General features: G+C 40.8%; 1 pseudogene across 1 annotated transcript in view; it reads left to right on the top strand.

Annotated features, from left to right (window-relative positions):
• The first annotated feature begins 396 nt into the window (after positions 1 to 396).
• LOC102449880 (uncharacterized) overlaps positions 397 to 17,873 on the top strand; it is a 35,267-nt pseudogene continuing 17,790 nt past the window's right edge. The window contains exons 1-9 of the transcript XR_016349061.1: positions 397 to 491; positions 8,176 to 8,276; positions 9,606 to 10,027; positions 11,247 to 11,324; positions 12,759 to 12,851; positions 12,940 to 12,993; positions 16,949 to 17,002; positions 17,096 to 17,149; positions 17,251 to 17,304. The product of XR_016349061.1 is annotated as an uncharacterized LOC102449880 (transcript). The remainder of the gene's footprint in view (positions 492 to 8,175; positions 8,277 to 9,605; positions 10,028 to 11,246; positions 11,325 to 12,758; positions 12,852 to 12,939; positions 12,994 to 16,948; positions 17,003 to 17,095; positions 17,150 to 17,250; positions 17,305 to 17,873) is intronic.

Below are 17,873 nucleotides of genomic sequence, written 5' to 3'. Positions count from 1 at the left end.
CAAGGAAACACTCTCTAGTCTATTGGCAAATATAATGATTCTCAAAACAGAGCTGGCTGTTTTGCCTTTGCATGTTAAAATTTAAGAGTTTAATTAAAGTCTTACTGCACCTGCCAAGGTCCTACACTGCAAAGTGGGCACTCAAAATGAAAACACATAAATCAGGAGCCTTGAAGTTATGTGGGCTTAATCTATGTAGCATAATAATTTTCTGCTCTACCAATTTCATGAGTCTGTGTTTTTTGCTATAAAGATAATATCCAATAATAAAAGCTATATGGCATCAGGTGTGTTTTAGAAAGCAGGTCTAAAGTGAAAGATGTCACTCATGACAAGGTGTGGTGAAGATATCTGAAATATTCTATTCTGTTCTAATTGATTACACAGTTGTAGAGAATGGTAGATCCATGGGGAAAGAAGGAACAGCTGTTGCAGCAGCAGCAACCCTATGAGGGGCTATATGCTAAGGAATCTGCTCTCCCAGGAAGAAAGTGTGTGCACAGAAAGGAAGTTAATTTTTAGAATTTAAGTCTTGCAGGAAGCTGACAGTAATTGCTGCCATGTGCATTGTACCCTAAAATATTTTAACAATGGATGAAAGCCAGAAATGCCAAAATGTTTTTATAGTTTTGATTTGATCATTCTTTGATCTTTCTGGAAGTCATTATAGCAGCAAGCATGGAGATGGATTTCTTGAACTGATGAAAACAAGGTGCAAACTCGGGTTATCCTTGCAGATATATAGTGTTTTCAAGTTACTAGAAACTGTCCCGCTTTCACATATTGTGCATGTGTGATGTACATAAGGTAAGAAAGTGGCTGTGGAATGGGAGCCAGAAGTTCTATTCCTGATTCAGCCACAGAATTCCTGTGGGTCCTTGGACAAGTCAATTGAGCTTCTCTTGGGCCTCAATAATCCACTTATTAAAAAGGAAGAACATCTCATTCTAGTGAGTGAGGCAGCAGGGGTGATAGACACTGCAGGCCCCAGAGCAAGGTGTAGGGGGACGGCTCTGAGATCCTGGAAGGGGTGGGACTCAGGCAGCCAGCCTCTGGTGCTGCCTAGACCGTTGCACTGTCCCAGCCAGCCCTCAGAGCCCCACGAAGTACATAACGCTGCATGAATCGAAGGGGTTTGGGGTGCCAGCCACTGCTGTTGCCACTAATCGCTGGGCTCTGAGGCAATTACCTCCTTTGCTCCTCCCTCCCCGCAGTTGGTAGGCCTGATGTGAGGATTAAATCCACCAATAATTATAGCATTCTCCAATATTAAGTTAATAAGAGCCTTCTAGACAGATAACTAGGGTACAGATCAGACATCTAAACCCCTTAGGATATGTCTACACTAGCCCCCTAGTTTGACCTAAGGAGGCTAATATACGCATTCGAAGTTGCAAATGAAGCCCAGGATTTAAATATCCCAGGCTTTATTTGTATCTTCCCTTCCGGTCGCCATTTTTAAATGCCACTAGTCCGGACTAACTGCCCATGGCTACACGTGTCAGGGACCTGGTAGTTCGAATTAAAGCTCCTAATTCGAATGACCGTTAAACCTCCTTGCAGGAGGAATAACAGGTAGTTCGAATTAGAGCTTTAATTCGAACTACCGGGTCCCTGACACGTGTAGCCATGGGCAGTTAGTCCGGACTAGTGGCATTTAAAAATGGCGACTGGATGGGAAGATGCAAATAAAGCCTGGGATATTTAAATCCCGGGCTTCATTTGCAACTTCGAATGCATACATTAGCCTCCCTAGTTCGAATTAGGGGCTAGTGTAGACATACCCTTAGATCTTTGGAAGAGTTTGACTATATAGGTTGGACCTCCCTGGTCTGGCACCCTCAGGACCGGAGCTATTCTGAACCAGGGAATTTGCCAGGTCAATTAAGGTCATTGCTTCCCGGCTGGCTGCCCCTGGGGTTCCTGTCCGTGGGGCTCCCTGCCCTATCGTTGGCCCCACTAATGCTGCCCAGATTGTTTGTCCTATTTTGGCAACCAGCAGGCTTTGCACATAGACTGACCACTTCTGCTACATACTTTCCAAGGGACTCCATGTAGAACTGGCACAAAGCAAATGTGCAGTTACCTGGAGGACTTGTATGGGCAGCTGACAAGTCACTGCTCACCTCCTACATAGTTCCAGAGAGAAGACAATCCTACATGTTACATCAGGGGACCAGCAATGTAGTTTTAAGGCCACCATATCCCAAGCAAAGCAGATAGCGAGGATATTTTAACTGCTGGCAGGAAGTTTGTCCATCTTTTCTACCATGTATTTGTGAGGTGTCTGCTACTGGGATTTTTTTAATACAATACATTTAAATAACATTAACAGTATGAGAATGGACTCTCATAGCCTGTTCCTAAGTTCCCCCTGCTAGCTGTCCTCTCATTGGAGACGAGGAATGCTTCTCCTGTTGGAGGGGCTAGGGAGAATCTCTATTCTCCTGGAGGCCTTAGTATAGCTCTGTATGTACAAAGCTAAAGACCGAGGTGGGAACTGGGGAGAATTCTTTCACCCATATCTCAGTGAAATGACTTGGGGGAAAAAACAGACCCAAATGTAAGCTTGTGCACATGCACTGAATTTCTGCTGTTCCCTCTAAGACAGGGGTAGGCAATAATTTTTGATGGGGGGGGCACTCCAAGAATTTGGTAACTGAACTCTTCCATTATATTAATGGAGGAGGTATGGGGATCTGGGATAGATCTCAATGCCTCCCATCCACTGCTGAACAGCTGATCAGCAGCAGGAAGGAAGCATGGAGTGGGGAGAGGAGCTGATCGGCAGGGTGGCAGTTGAGTGCTCTGCCTCCAGAGCCCCACAGATTTGGCATGGATGAGCCTGACCATAAGGATGTCAGCTTAGGCCAGGGAGAAAAGGGTATAGATAAGTCAATGGGATCACTAACGTCTATACAGAATTTGGCCCTAGGTTTGCAATATCAGGAGAAAGGGGAAGGGACAAAGAGAAATCTGGACCTTGGAATTGACTCCAGGGCCATTGGTGACAAGCCAGCATGCTAAATCAGTAGAATTAAGAGGATAGGCAGGTCGGAGGCAAACAGATCATGGCTGCTCACACAACCCAAAGGAGGGGGGATAGGGCCTGCTCTGCTTCTACAATCAGGTCCATGTCTTCTACTTTCAGACCCCGCAGAAATCCTTTCTGGTGCAGGTAATCTAGCATGCAGTGTGCTAGTACACGCAACCTCCAAAGACTCCCATAGGACTAACAGCTCTTTTACCTCCATCTGAGGGGTCTTTTGTAAGACTTTCCAAAGCTACTGGACCTCCTCTGGAACTGGAAACTGGTCTTGGTAACCAATCCATGACAGTCAAGGGGGATTTCCTCACAGAGCCCCTGCCTCACGACCCTCAGCTTGATGTGGGCAGGTGATGGAGTCCCCTTCAGTGCATCCAAGGATAGTCCTGGAAGATACCACTAGGAACAGAAAGTTCTTGGTTAACAACTGGAGGACCTGCCATTCAGCACATGGGACTCATCACCCCTTGTGTTACCATTGTATACTCCAAGAGGCAAGTGCTGCCTTTCAGACTGCCTCTTGGACCTTCTTCAAGCTAGTCTTTTGGAAAGTTGCACCTTGCCCATCCCTCATTCCTGGTTCTCCAGACCTTGCCATTGGGCCTCTGCCCCATGAGGCCTGCTGAATAGCAGGCAGCAGGTTTAAAACTAATAAATGGGTAGCAGGTTTAAAACTAATAAAAGTAAGTTCTTCTTCACACAGCGTGTAGTCAACCTGTGGAACTCCTTGCCAGAGGAGGCTGTGAAGGTTAGAACTATAATAGAGTTTAAAGACAAGCTGCTAGATAATTTCATGGAGGTTAGGTCCATAAAAGGCTATTAGCCAGGGGATAAAATGGTGTCCTTGGCCTCTGTTTGTCAGAGGCTGGAGAGGGATGGCAGGAGACAAATCGCTTGATCATTGTCTTCGGTCCACCCTCTCTGGGGCACCTGGTGCTGGCCACTGTCGGTAGACAGGATACTGAGCTAGATGGACCTTTGGTGTGACCCAGTACGGCCGTTCTTATGTTCTTATGTTACCTCCACACCACCCAGACTGGCTGTGCCACCTGCAGCTGATTTGTTTCGGAATCATGAATGGGAAACAACTGTATATGCTCACCCTTCATGCCCTTCACTTCCTCATCCTCTTGTCCCATCCTGACACCAAGGCTATGGCTATACTGTAGCCTTCTTGTGGAATAGCTTATGCAAATGAAGTGTGACATAGAATATTGCCGTGCATCATTTGCATAATTAATTAGCAGCCACTTTTGCACGAGAGGATTTTGCACAAAAAGGATCTGTTTACATGGCTCCATTTTGTGCAAAAACCCCCTCTTGTGCAAGAGCTGGTCTTCCTCATTTTTTCAGGAAGAATGGCTCTTGTGCAAGAGGGGTTTTTTGCACAAAAAGGAGCCGTCTACACAACTCCTTTTTGCACAAAAGCCTCTTGCGCAAAAGTGGCTGCTAATTAATTATGCAAAGGAAGCATGGTGATATTCCATGCTGCGCTTCATTTGCATAAGCTTTTCTGCAAGAAGGCTACAGTGTAGCCGTAGCCCAAGTAGCAGGATGTTCTATCACCTATGAAAGATGAGGAGTCATGGTGGACCAGCCTGCATTCCATTCTGGTCCCCTGGCCCACCAGAGATATTAGTTGGCAGCTCCTTGAATCATGTGCATGGGTGAGTGCTGGCACAGTTCACCGCCCCCCTGCCCAATACTTGCCCCTTCTCTGGTGTGAAGGAGACATTGGCACACACCTACTTTGAGTATGCCAGGTTTAAACCCCTTTTTTGGCATCTGGTATCTCCAGAACCTTCTCCTCAGGTTTTGGCTGCACTTCTCAAATCTCCTAATATTTGCACACCCCATCTGTGGCTCCATGAAGTCACGAGATTTCCATTTCCACTTCCTCTTGGCACTGGGAAAAGTGTCCGTCCATTATACCAGGAGGAGGATGTTGGATGGGGGAGAGGGAGGCTCTGTAACAGCAAGGCTTATTTCTCCTCCCTTAGGCCATATATCCCAGCAGAGTTCCTCTGGGCCACTGCCACTGGCTCCCTAGATATCTTTGAAGAGCAGCAGGCACTGTCTGGGAGTTTCTGCTTGGAATCCCCTTCTGGTTTCCTAATGTTGACCCTGTGGCCTTTGTTCCAGTCTAAGTTTTATCATTTGTTGTCCCCGGTATTTACTGGGGATCTGGCTGGGTAGCTCTTCAATGAGCTTTGGATCAGGATCCATGCCTAAGGGTGTGTACAAAAACAGCACAGAAAAAAGCTCTTAAAGAAAGTTTTTAAATTCCTTAATTTCATATTCCCATACACTTTCTCTGGGATTCAATCAGCATACCATTTTGTTCACTGGTGATATATTTGTCTTAGGTCTGTCAACTCCCTGTAAAATATCACAGCCCATTGCCATGTAATGTGTCACAGCATGATAAGGAACTTTGCTACAACAAGGGTCTACATTAATAAAAAGAATTAAAACTAAGGAAGAGAAACATAAAATATGGATACATATTGTAGTTCTGTACATGAACAAGTCTTTCATACATTAAATCAAATGAGGCTGAGAGATCTAAGGGTTTCAGGCAAAGCTGGAGAAAGCAAATCATAGACATGCTATGCTTCTTGTACTCTAACAAATATTCATTTATTCAAACCCCTCAGTAAGCTGTCACAGATTTGAAAGTTTTGATGGCAGGAGGTGTAAGGAAAAAAAAGAGGGAATCCAGATTTCCCCCACCCCTCCTTCATCATTAGTGAGATTTTCCAAGAAACTCTATTTGGGGAGTGACTGACCTACAAGGGGCAAAGCCATTTGTGAGAGCTACTGTATTATCAGACAGCAGTGCCTCTAGCCATTGTAGTGGGAGCAAAGAGTTTACTGAAAGAAATGGGTGAGACTGAAGAATTTAGTGTGAGGAAACATTAGCTTTGCTTAGTCCCCCTTCTCTACGGACTTTTTCCTGATATTCTTTGTATTCCAGCAAAGCCTGTCTAAGACTTTCTGAGCTCACAGCTACATTGCTCCTCATCCCTGTTTGTTGCTAGAAAATTATGTAAGTTTTCTCTTTATTGCTGCCATTTGGAATTGTACATTCTTGCATGAGCCTGAAACTCTTTATTCTCTGAATCACAGTATTAGCATTATGCCGTTGTGATATGTACAAGCACAGTATACAGTATGTTTCCTGCTAACATGTTTCAGTTTGCTTTAACTGTAAAGCACTAAGTTTTCTTCTCTCCATTCTTTAGTAACAGGAGTTTGAATGAAGAATCTTCAGGACAAAGAAGCTACTAGTTGAAATGCAGTTTGTATAAAAGCGTCTTTTGAAATGTTGCACCATACTAACATGAGAATTTAGTGTCTATGTGAATAATAATTGGGATCTAAATATCTATGACAATTTTTAGAGAAAAATGCTTTAAAATGACTTTTTAACATTATTGAATTGTGTAATTAGCATACATGAAATAACAAAGAGAAAGTTAAGCATAACTTGATTACAAGCTATAAGAATATGCAAGGGAACAAATAAATTGTGGGAATTACATTCTAGTAGAGGAAGATGTAACATAAACCACTGGTTGGAAGTGAAAACTATATAAATTCAGACTAAGCATATGGGACAAATTCTTAATGGTGAGAGTAAGTAATCATTGGAATATTATCAAGGGCAGTGGTAGATTTTCAATCATTGACCATTTAAAAATTGCTATTGGATATTTTTCTGAAAGACCTGTTCTTGGAATTATTTTGGGGAAAATCAATGTATCATACAGGAGGACAGACTAGATGATCACAATGTTCCCTCTGGACTTGGATTCTAAGAATAGAGTCTCTTGCTTTTATATCTACTTATCAAATGTACAGTATGTTACGAATATTGTGAAGAATCCAGTTTAGGACCTGATCCTTCAGCTTATACTCAATTACATAATTTCACTGATTTCAGAGATGTTATTCACATGAGTACCAGTCTTTGGATGCATATGATTATTGATAATGATGTATCCTAATAACATAGGCATGTTGATATTCTATCCTTGATGCTCACATTATGTGTGAATTAGATTGATACCAGAATACTATGTGTAAGAGACTTGTACCTCTGTTTTTAGCTTTCTTTTTTAAGAAATAAAGGAAAAGGATAATGCATAGTTAATCCAAATTAAATGTTACAAGACTAACAATTATATGAATAGAAGACTTTCCAGTAAAAATTATTAGGGGTTAGCTGAGTTGTGCACTTTGCATTTAACTACAGGTTTGAAACTTTCCCCAAAGTCTACATATTGGGAAGAAAGGATTGGTTCTTTCTCATCTTTAGGAGGATGTTTCTCTTGGTCTAAAATCTAGAGTGACTGATGTGTGTAGAGTGAAAGTGTATTGTCAAATGATTCAAAGTTGCTAAGAATGGTGCTGCCCTAAACCCCTTAATTTCAGTGACAGCCGGATTGGGCTGTAGATTAACTTCTTAGCATATTTCACTATATATAATTTTGAGCCTTATCCTTCTTTAAATGAGGTCAGTGACAAAACTCCATTGACACCAATTGATCTTTGGTTTGAAAGTTACAAGGAGTAAATCTTTTTAATGGGATGATGTCTTGTAGATAATATCATCCAAGTAATAGTCCATACACTGTAATTAAATTATTAAAATATTAAAGAGAAAACAATCTATGTGAAAAATAAGACTGAATTATTTCAAACATGCAGCATGTCTAGTAAAGTGAAAAGCTGCTTTCTTAAGATGGCCTTTCACACCAAACTGCAGGGTTCAATATTTATCTTTGTCATGCAGTAGAGAATGATTGAATTGCACATATAGTTTACCAAACTTGTGAAGAGAAATCTAGTTATAGGAGGTGAATTAGGGTGATTTGTGACTCTTTATGTGGTGGATAATCATCAGACATATATTTGAAAATAATTACAGTGCATATTTTAAGTCTTTATGCATGCAATGTTTGTGTTTATTTTTATACATATATGCGTGTGTATATATATTTGCAATCCCCATCTATTGTGGGGATTCCCTATCACAGTAACCCCATCTTGAGGGGCTATTGAGTGATAGTAGCAGATTAGCCTTAATAATAAACAGATCTAATTATTCAGTGTTCCTTTCATAGGTGCATGTACTGAAGAAATTCTACAATGAAATTTCCCGTTCTGATAGTCCTGGGGATGCTTTTCAATATTTCCCTCTGTCAGAATTTGCCAAATATTGTAGGTATGTGAACATAATCCTTTCATAGTTGATTTAATTCAGAGCTGATAGAGTATATTTCTCTTAAAAAATGTGCTGATCAGCTTGGAACAGAAAAAAAAAATTGTGAAAAACGCCAGCATATTTTCCTGATTTTTTTTTTAGTCAAAATAAGGTTCAAATGAACATTTTCTAAGCAGTTATTTACTAACTGACAATATATTTCTGCAGGGAGATTTGGTTTTAATTCTCGATTACAGTGTTTTTCAGGAATTTAGGTTAGACTGAAATAAGCGTGTGCGCGGAGATAGAGAGAAACTGAAGAATAGCCTGACTCAAATCTTTCACCTCTGAGGTGTAATTTAATATTATGCTTCTTTTAATTATTACATGCAACAGCATAAAGAAGTTGCAGTAGACAGCTAAATTATGCTATTACTTATAATAAAAAAGAACACACAATATAACAGTGCAACTTGTTCTCAAATCTTAAGTAACTATCAACTGGAAAAGCATTCTGGATATCATCATGCAAACACATTGGTTTAGGGTTGGCCCTGCTTTGGGCAGGAGATTGGGTTCAATGACCTCCTGAGGTCTTTTCCAGCCCTATGATTCATACATAATGCACATGTCATTTTGCTTTGTAATTCCTACAATAGCTTCAGTACAGTCACAAGGCATAGTTTAAAATCTGGCATCCAGTGATGTGAAAACAAAACTATGCAGAAGAAGCTACATCAGCTGAGGTCAGTACTGAAGCCTAGATGCTAAATAAATAAGTGGTTGGAATTCTATTTTTATCTAGCAGAGTAAGAAACACATTTCCTGACAAACCTCTTCTTTCTTTCCTCGTTATGTAATTGTGTTAAATAGTTATTTTCCAGGAAGCCACTATTAAAACATGGAAAGCCAAAGACTCGTAGTTACCAACCAGTATTTTTGAAAAGACATTCATGCAGAACAATTAGAGTAGTAAAACTAAATAAATATGGTGTTTCCATTTAAAAAAAAGGATTGCTTTGTAATTAAGGTGCTGATTCAGAACCTTTGTGTAAAAGTGATCAGACTTGTTTAATGAGGTATCTTCTGACACAGTGCTCTTTGAAATACAAAATCAGTGATGGCTTTGGAACAAAGGGACTGGCACTGCATGGGTGAATTCACCTAACTTCACCATTAGGACCTGAACGGTAATGCTGGCCTCTTCCTCTGACTAAATAGCCTTGAGAATGTTAGGGGAGGGCATACAGCCCATGAAAAGGACAAATTCAGCACCTTCTCCAGAACAATGGTGAGTCAGCCTGAGTCAAATCTCTGAGGGTTTACATTGTGTCTCAATAGGTAGACCTTAATTGGACTGCGTGTGTTCTTGTTTTAGTGTTGTTCATCCGCATGGCTTCCTTTCAGAATATTCCATCATTGCTACTTTTAAGATGCTGGAAGACTCTCAACAAAATGTGTGGAATGTATGGCAAGTTAGTGATTCAGAAGGCAAAAACAGACTTGGCATTCACTTCTTGGGAGACAAAAAATCTCTGGATTTCTTTCATGCCACTCCATCTAAAACACTCATGTTCAGGACATTCAGTGATGTGGGCAAGGCCTTTGATGGATCTTGGCATAAGTTAGCATTAAGTGTGAAAGGCAATGATGCAAAATTATTGATTGATTGTCAGGAGGTCAGTGCAGTTCCAGGAAATGAACAGAGAGATGTTTCCCGAAATGAATACACTTGGCTGGTAAAAAGTTCAGTTTAAGAATCTCCTGTTTTGGTAAGTAGCTCTTCTACCATGAATAATGTTAGTACACAGTGTCATCTTCTGGTAATATAGCAGAAGAAAGCCAGTAAGCTAGGTCAGTGAAATTAATTTGTGTTCAATGTTTTTCTTCTAAGTGTTCACCTGATTCTTTTTTAAAACACAGTTGCCTATAATTACTCATCTTGCTGACTGTGGGATTCCATTCCAGACACTATGTAATCTTCCATAAGGTGCAGTTTTTCTTAGCTATGGAAAGAAAAACCTTTTGTAAACCTTTTAAATGGATCGGTTCCATTTATATTTCCTCAGCCTTATAGAATTTAATATCTCTAGCTGCTTCTAGCAGATTCTTTTTTCCCCTCTCCACTTATTACCATTGAAATCAATGCCAAATCTTTCATTAATTTTAGAGGTCCAGAAGCAGGCTTTTAATTAATACAAATGTAATAGTAACTTTCCATATAGTTCTCTCTCAAGAGCTATTCAATACTTTCCTAAAAGTGGCACACAGTAGTATTTTATTATTTTAGCTAGAGCTCCCTCTGGTGGTTAGCACTTGGCTCTAAAAATTGTTCCAAATATTTTGAGCAATAAAGATTTATAGTTACCAGCATTCAGAATAGTGGTGAAATATCTCCTACATGTAAATATAATAACAAATGGAATTACTGACCCAGCACAGGCTTTATGCTAGAGGTTACTACATTTTGATTTAGTATTTCTGTAGTCTGTAAATGGAAGCAAACATAGAAAAGTGACAAGAGCCAGTAAGATTTAATTTTTTATTTACACTAAGTCATTTTACTAGCAGATAACAAAGCGTTCAGCAAGTGTTGGCTTGAAATTTTGCATTGTAAGAAGAAATCAGGCAGAGTAATTTAGAATTTAAAAAGACAAAAGCAGCAGAAGCAGAATTTGCTCTTTTAATGGCAGTACTCCAATGTAAGCTAGATTCTGCAGCCACTCCAGGTACAGAATCATTATTTAATTCATTGTGTGTGTGTGTGTGTGTGTGTGTGTGTGTGTGTGAGAGAGAGAGAGAGAGAGATGTGCCAGGAAGGGGGAAGGAGGCAGGAACAGTTGTTCTATGTCTGCAGCTGTGCGTGCATACTGTATATATATGTCTGATGGAGAAGGAAGCAAATGTGCCTATGTGATGAGCACAAAGTGAGTAGTAGCAAGTGTGTGCACTTAGGGGTTTAATTAGCTTAATTCAATGATTTTATTTCAGGTAGATTTACAACAATTTGAAATGCACTGTGATGCAGATAAAGCTCATTCAGAAGGATGCTGTGAGCTTTTGGATACTGTGAGTTGGCTTTATGCTTTCTCCCATGAAGTCCTTTGCTTATGACTGTTCAGCACTAACCCACAGCATGGCCACAGATTTTACAGTGCTTTGTGTGTGAGAGACTTCCCTAAGTCACATGTCACATGAGGAGAAAGGGAAGTGTTTGGAAGCTGGGTGGGTCAGGATGGTATTTGTTAAAGGACTGAGGCTACATCTAGACTGCAGGCTTCTTTCAGAAGAAACTTTCTTCTGAAAACTTCTTTTGAAAGAGAGTGTCCACATTGCAAAAGTTCATTGAAAAAGTGATCTGCTTTTTTAAAAGACAGAATCCAGACTGAATGGAAACTCTCTTACATATAAGCTGTGATTGCTAGGGATGGAATGGCCATGAGGGCACCTGTGCTTTTTTCCTCTTTCCTCTTCTTCCAAAATAATTCCTTCTTCCCCATCCACACATGCCTTTTTGTGAAAGAGCTCTTTCACAAAAAGACTTCTTCCTCATAGAATGAGGATTACCAATACCAGAAAAAACCCTCTGTTATTTCAATTTTTTTGTGGAACAATGTGATTGCAATGTGGAAATTCCTCAAGTTTTGTCAGAAAAACGGCCGTTTTTCCTACAAAACTCTGTAGTGTAGACATACCCTGAAGATGGGACAGAATGGGGTATAGGGGTATTGTCATTACTGTGAGGATTTAGAAGCGCTTCATCATCAAGGAATGGGGCAGGGAGGTCATTTGTAGCTGAGAGTCAGATTGGGCCTTAGACTGCACCTCTCAAGATACATATTGGGTTCCCAGCAGGCCACTAAATTCAGGTTGTGTTGACAGATCATGAACACAGCAAGATCATACACTTAGGCTATGTCTAGACGGGCATGATTTTCCAGAAATGCTTTTAACGGAAAACTTTTCTGTTAAAAGCATTTTTGGAAAAGAGTGTCTAGATTGGCACGGACGCTTTTCCGCAAAAGCACTTTTTACGGAAAAGCGTCCGTGCCAATCTAGACGCGCTTTTCTGTAAAAAAGCCCCGATCGTCATTTTCGCTATCGGGGTTTTTTTGCGGAAAACAAATCTCAGCTGTCTACACTGACCCTTTTGAGCAAAAGCTTTGCGCAAAAGGGACTTTTGCCCGAACGGGAGCAGCATAGTATTTCCGCAAAAAGCACTGATTTCTCACAGTAGGAAATCAGTGCTTTTGCGGAAATTCAAGCGGCCAGTGTAAACAGTCGGCAAGTTTTTCCGGACAAGCGGCTGATTTTCCGGAAAAACTGGCCAGTCTAGACACAGCCATAGTGTGTGCCTAGTGGCAGCTCTGTTGTAAGATTTAGAACACTTTCTAATGCCATTTGCACTGATCAGGGATGTCATGCCATCAGTTCAGTCATGTCTCACAACTCATTCTGTACAATACAGAAAATAAATAAAAAAAAGTGTATCTTCATTTTCAGTGTGAAGCAAGTGCTCAACAGGGTCTTGCAGGAAACACTTCATGTAAATGTGCCCATGGGAGACCAGGAAACCAAGGAACAATCAGCCCCACAGTATAATTTGGAAACCAGCTTTCTATTTCTGAAGATTTTTTTTTATTTTTGTGTAGAAATGATGTTCCTTTTTCTATTCTTGCACTAGGGGCAAAAAGGAGAGAATGGAGAACAAGGAAAGTCTAATAGTGTTGGAAAACTGGTAATTAACATTTATGCTTTGTCCTTAATCTTTTATATATTTGAGAAAGTTTGTCCATCTGTGAGTCTGTCTGTCTGTCTTTGTTCAAGTACTCCTCCTAAACAAAAAGAGCTAGGACTACCAAATACAGCTTCCTCTTATCATAACTTGAAACAAAGTAAGAGTTAGTTGTGCCAGGAAAATGGGATGTGAAATAGCATTGTGTGTCATAAAATGGAAAGGGGGCGCTGCTATATAATGACTATATGGGGATAGCAAGGGGCCAGAGATGGTGACTGGGACAGGTATAACCCTATTGGGACACCAGTGGGGCAGAGTTGGAGAAAGGGACAGCTATCTAGTATATAGATGAAAAAGTGTGTTTGTTTGTGTGCCTGTCTCTATCTGTCCCCAAGTGGGGAGATATGCAACTCACCCCCAGCTGTGTCTGCTGGAGCTGCAGTGGCCATAGAGAGGTACTTCTCACCTGGCCCCAAACTGCTGCTGTGAGAGAGGGCTGGGTAGTCCTCTCTTCCCAGGATAGCCTGCATATAGAACCCCTCAGCTCCAGCCCCACCTCAGAGCAATAATTTAAATGAAACGTACATTTTAATTTTATTTTCCAAAAAATCCCCAAAAATAATTGAGTTAAGCACCTGAGCAATGCTAGGTAATTCTCCTAGTATTAAATAAGACAACCTGCCTTCATTTGTACAGTCTGCATTGCTCAGTAATAAAGAAAACAGCTTTGGAAACATGTTCACTGTTGCTGTGCATGGTGGACAAAAGAGAGCATCAACAACAGCAGCACTAGAGAGAGTCAAAGAACTCTCCTTTGTTCTTTGCAGCTGCTCCTTTCATTTCTCACCTAGGCTCCTACTGAAACCTTTTGATCATGGGAATTTGCAGCTTCCTTAATCCAAGTTTGTTCAGTGGTCTGTGGTTCAACGCTTTTCATTCTGTGATATCCATGTTACAACAAAAAACAAGTTTCAGAGCCCTCTTCCAATGTAGCCACAAAGAAAATGAGGGTAGTCATGACTTCCTGATAGTACTGGGGGTCATGACCTGTGAGATGAGAACCCGTGTTCTGTGGTGTTACATTCTCAGAATACACACACAGAAGTTAAATAAAAACATAAATACTATTGCTGGAATGTTGCAATCTCACACTAATTTATTCTTTAGTAGTGTGACTAAAACAATATGACTTAAGAATCCCAAAACACATAGGGTATGTCTACACTACCCCGCTAGTTCGAACTAGCGGGGTAATGTAGGCATACCGCACTTGCAAATGAAGCCCGGGATTTGAATTATCTGGGCTTCATTTGCATAAGCGGGGAGCCGCCATTTTTAAATCCCCACTGGCTACACGGGGCTCGAACTAGGTAGTTCGAACGAGGTGTACCGGTAGTTCGGAATAGGAATCCTAGTCCGAACTACCTAGTTCGAGCCCCGTGTTGCCGCACTACATGGGGTTCGAACCAGCGGGGATTTAAAAATGGTGGCTCCCCGCTTATGCAAATGAAGCCCGGGAAATTCAAATCCCGGGCTTCATTTGCAAGTGCGGTATGCCTACATTACCCTCCTAGTTCGAACTAGGAGGGTAGTGTAGACATACCCATAGAGAGAAAACAGGATGCTCCTTAAAGTAGCAAAGCATACAGACATAAAAAGAGTTCATAGGTCAGTTTTTTGGTAGGAAAAGGTATGCCAATGTAGACACAGCCATAATGTTTATAAATCTCAACCTGCCTTCATTCTGCTCCCAAGACTCCATTATCTTCAGTGATTGATACATTACCAAAAATCTACTCAGATATAGTGTACCAGTCACTAAAGGGTGGCATATGTTGTTTGTCACGGTAAAGATGAAAATGTACAAAAGTTGTTATGAACAACACTATAATTCACCCTTTTCAGCTTATATATTCAGGTGCAAAATTAATTTTATGCTACTAGTGGACAGCAATGTATCTTTCTTGTATTTAGTAATTTTATATAGATTACAGTTGCACTGATAATTCATAGTAGAAGTTAGCTGATCATGAGAACCCATATCTTTTCTTTTTTCACTATGCATGTATGTGTGCTTGTTGACTGCAGGGCCTTGTTGGTGATCCAGGGGATTTTGGTCCACCTGGACCAAAAGTTGCTCCAGTAAGCTATGTTTCTGCTTTATAAGAACTAACAACTCTAACCTACTAAAGAGAGAGGAACATATAGAATCACAGAATTCTAGAACCAGAAGGGATGTCAAGAAGTCATCTATTTCAGTCCCCCACACTCATGTCCGGACGAAACACCATCTAGATCATCCCTCACAGGCATTTATCTAACCTTAAATATCTCCAATGATGGAGATTCTACAACCTCCCAAGGCATGGTTATAAGGTCACTCTGTTTACTAGATCACCAGTTCAAATGCATCCCAAACTGCTAATAATTAGCCCCATAAGTTGTTTCCATCTATTGTGAATTGACTGGTCTCTAAAATGAGATGGTCTTAGTCCAATTCCCACTAGACTGTGGTATCACAGGAACCATTATCACAATTTGCACTCATTAGCATCAATATTGGCAGCCTCAGAAGAGGGGTCTAGAAATGAATAAATGTGGAATTTGAAAGATCCTTTTATGACAGTAGTGATAGTCTGTCTTCAACAGAGTGACTACACAGTGATTGGGTAGTATAGGAATATTTTTGCTGTAACTGCCTATTTCAAACCCAATTATTGGATGGAAAGCTTCATTCTCCAGAATTGTCACTCCATTATTTTGCATAAAACATAAACCCAAAAGTCTGACAGAGAAAGTCCAGATGCCCGGTAAGTGTATCCTGGACTTTTCAGCCAAAGCCCTCAGAAATGCCTCACTCTTAGCAACTATGGCACCAAAAATTACCATTTTAGCATCTTCAACCAGTAACAGGTCTCTTAGGCAGTCATTGGTTACCAGTTACAAAAATATCCATGGGCATGATCATCATAATGTCCCCAAATTCACTGACTGGTTCATAGGGTGGTAGAGCCAGCCATTGCAACTGTACCATACATGGCCACCAATGGAGGAGAGGGGGGCAAAGGGAGCAGTCAGCCCAGCGATTTAAAAGTGCCTGGGAGTCTAGGCTCTGGCTGCTGCTGCCACTGCAGTAGCAGCCATGGCAGCCTAGACTCCGAGGCACTTTTAAATCGCTGGGCTGACTGCTCCCTTTGCCCCCCTCTCCTCCATTGGTGGCCATGTATGGTACAGTTGCAATGGCTGGCTCTACCACCCTATGAACCAGTCAGTGGTGTTGGGTGGACCGTCCTATGCAGCAGGAGGTATGCTATAACCTGTAAAGGGCTGGAGAAGATTACTCTTCTTAACCTCTCATTTCCCCAGTATAAGGGAACAAAACTAGAAGAACTGTGTCCCCTTGAGACATGTCTGAACTACAGTGCCTTCTAGAGCTGCTAGAATTCAAAAAGGTGGTGCAGCTATTCATATCTCGTACCTAGGGCTGTACCGAAAAGGACCATCTGGTCACATGATAATAAGCACTATGCCAATTTAATGTATTTACTGAATAGGGTCTTTAGCTTTGAAAACTTAAAATGTAGTAAGTGGCCCATTGATACTGAATATATGCTAGCTTATTGTACAAGGAAAATATTAAGATGTTATATTATTATTAAGAAAAACTAGGATTAAACCATCAGGTCACCACAATGGCATCGGTTTCTCAGATACTAGATACCTATGCCTGCTTGTACACTGTCACAATTATAATGACCACAGTTGGCTTTTGTGTTTTAAAAAAAATCTAATCAAAATCAATGCATGAATTGATTATCTGGGGTTTTACCGGACCTCCAGGAAGAAAAGGCACACCTGTTCCAAAGGTATTGTATGAATAAGCCTAACTTGTCCATCCTGATAAAATGCATAATGTTTTTGTATGTTTACTTGTTGGGATTTTATTAATTTACAGGGAATACGTGGAGATCCTGGATTACCTGGGAGAGAGGGGGATCCAGGGATAGAGGTAAAGGGGATGTGCAGTTATGAAGTAACCAGTATTTTGTTTCTATAATCTTAAAAACTAACCTCTTTGTCTTAATTTTTGTATTTTCTTTAGGCTTGTCAAGGATCTCAAGGGCCAGAGGGTGGTCAAGGTACTTTGGGTTTAAAGGTAGAGTTTTTAAAATTCGAATTTATTCCCTCAACTTTCTATTATTCATGTGTTTATACTTTTCTATGTAAATTAAAATAATCTAATTTACCTTCATGTAGGGAAAGAAAGGGTTTCTAGGAGAAGCAGGTCCTGACGGCCCTTGGGGAAGAACAGTAAGTATCATTCTGTTTGCAAGGGGCTCTGTCTAGTTGATCAGTATGATGGCTTTCTGGGATATTTTAAACATTAAAAAGGCCATAGAGCAGTTTTTAAACAAAGAGATGGGGAAAAGCCGATTGGTGCAGAGAAGCACATAAATCGGATGGAGACTTTTTTTACAGGAGAATCCATTGATAGAGATTCTCTAAGCTGTAGTCAGAAAGAGAGGAGGGGAGAGGACAAACCATGGGCCAGAGCAGAAAAACAACCTCATATAAAGAAATCCAATGCATCAGGGAAGGGCAGACAAATAAATAGTGGCAAATTTTTAAAGTGCTTTCTACACAAATGCTAGGAGTCTGACTAGTAAGATGGGTGAACTAGAGTACCTCGTATTAAAGGAGGAGATTGACATAATAGGCATTACTGACATCTGGTGGAATGAGGAAAATCTGTGGGTCATAATCATACCGGGCTATAAAATATATCGGAAGGATAGAGCAGGCCGTGTGGGTGGCGAAGTGGCACTGTATGCAAAAGAGAATGTAGAATTAAATGAAATAAAAATATTAAATGAATCAAC

Source organism: Pelodiscus sinensis, chromosome 3 (genome assembly GCF_052426305.1).
Source record: "Pelodiscus sinensis isolate ZL-2025 chromosome 3, ASM5242630v1, whole genome shotgun sequence".
Classification (NCBI taxonomy): domain Eukaryota; kingdom Metazoa; phylum Chordata; order Testudines; family Trionychidae; genus Pelodiscus; species Pelodiscus sinensis.
The sequence above is the reverse complement of the archived record's forward strand: the minus strand, read 5'-3'. Positions and strand labels throughout refer to the sequence as shown.